At 39.2% G+C, this 1,907-nt stretch overlaps 1 long non-coding RNA gene across 1 annotated transcript; it reads right to left on the bottom strand.

Annotated features, from left to right (window-relative positions):
* Positions 1-429: 429 nt before the first annotated feature.
* On the bottom strand, positions 430-1,319 carry LOC129625313 (uncharacterized). Its single transcript, XR_008701336.1, has 2 exons — positions 1,016-1,319; positions 430-895 (listed from the first exon to the last, which is right to left on the bottom strand). It is a non-coding gene; the product is annotated as an uncharacterized LOC129625313 (long non-coding RNA).
* Positions 1,320-1,907: the final 588 nt, after the last annotated feature.

Consider the following 1,907-nt stretch of genomic DNA (forward strand, 5'->3'; position numbering starts at 1 on the left):
CAGAAGTGCAACTCTTTAAGAGGTTTTCTGTAGTTGGAAAATAGAATATTGGGTGGCATGAGAAGACATTAGGATATGGGCTCAAAATAGGTGTAGGGAAAGGGGTTGTGGGGGGAAACTGGTAACAGGCTCTGAATTTGCAAAACCAACACCTGCTGCTTGTTGTGCACAAAAAAGCTTATCATCTGGAGGGGAAAAGAAAGTCTGCAACCATTCCAGATCAACTCAAAGGCTTAAAAAACAGTTTAAAATGTTACATGTATATGCCTGTCTTTAAATAATAAGGTAAATGCATAAACAGTTTCCTGGTATGAGAGTTTTCTGAGTCTGAATCAATTTAGAAGTTACCCCAGCCTCTCCCCCTGACACTTGAATTGTCCCTACAAGGGCTGTGTACTCTGCATCCGTGTTACCTGTCACATTAGCAAATGCAAGAGGGCTTTCAAATTGTCAGTCATCTGATTAAACCTTCAAATTATTGGCGACATTTGCCTGGGTAATTATGATTTATTTAAAAGCGCTTTGTTTGCATTGCTCTTGTCTCAGTTTCTTCAAAGCCAATTATGGAGAAATTGATTGGATTGGTTTGATTTTTGAAATCCTTTGGAACTTCAGAACACATTCTCTTTGCATAATTTTTTGAAACTAAAACCAAAACAAAACAATGAAAGGAATACCCTGTGGAAATCTGTAGACTTCACATCTTCAAAACTTGTGTAGCATTGCTACTAAGTGATTGAAATGAGTTGTAAAACAGGAGTAGTTATTTATCAGTAGAAGGAGAGATCAAAGTAGACCAGTTGAATGGACTGTTTTGGCTCCATCTCATTTGGCTAAATCAGTAATATTCAACAGCTCCAGGTTTCTTCTGATTCTGTTGGGCTTCTCTTTCTGCCTAGAACCCAGAGAATGCTGTTAATACTACTGTCCTCTATCAGAGAAGATTCTTTTTCCTATCACAAATATTTTATGAGACTTCATTACTTAAATTCTTTTGGAAGGACTGAAAACTGACCATCCACTCTAGGAAGTATCTCCATGAGGTTTTGACTCCTTATTTCTCATCCTTGCCAACCCTCACACACAAAGGTCCTCAAAATAATGCCTCCAGTTTCTCCATTCACTTTTTACTGGTTGAAGTTCTCAAGTGTTAGTCACTCAGTCATATCCAACTCTTTGCCACCCCCTGGACTATAGCCTGCCAAGCTCCTCTGTCCGTGGAACCCCAGGCAAGAATACTGGAATGGGTAGCCAATCCCTTCTCCAGGGCTTCCTCCTGACCCAGGGATCAAACTTAGTTCTCCTGCATTGCAGGCAGATTCTTACCATCTGAGCTACCAGGGAAGCACCACTTTTTACAAGGAATGCTGTAAATTAAATAGAAGAAACAGTTACCGCCGGTTTTTCAGGATAGACAATTGCTTAAAAAATATTATTGGTAAATACTGAATTGGCCAAAATGTTTGGCCAACCCAATACCTGTTGGATATTATTTCTTAATGTTGATAATATCCTGTGTAAACTACCAGTAGCTCATCTCTCAGTGTTCGCTATGGGTTAAGACTCTCAAAGAGACATTGCAGATGAACACATTCTTGTGATTCTATTTTAAGAGGGCTGCTAGTCACCCTACCTTTCCAACAACAAATATGCTAAAAGCTAGCTCTGTGGGAACCCACTGATGCCATAAAGTGTGTTTTCATTAAACATATTATGAATCCAAGCCAAAAATGAAGGAAGGCAATATAGGAGTTCAGATGTTCAATATTACTAATGGGACTAGAAGTAAAAATAATCGCTATTTAATTACAGAAGTGTGTACTCTGATGCACATACGCCTGATGGAGGATAATGACATTGGACACCGAGTATGTTCTGTGGTCGCTGGGAACGTTTGACAGTAATTT

This window comes from Bubalus kerabau, chromosome 13 (assembly GCF_029407905.1).
Source record: "Bubalus kerabau isolate K-KA32 ecotype Philippines breed swamp buffalo chromosome 13, PCC_UOA_SB_1v2, whole genome shotgun sequence".
NCBI classification, from domain to species: domain Eukaryota; kingdom Metazoa; phylum Chordata; class Mammalia; order Artiodactyla; family Bovidae; genus Bubalus; species Bubalus kerabau.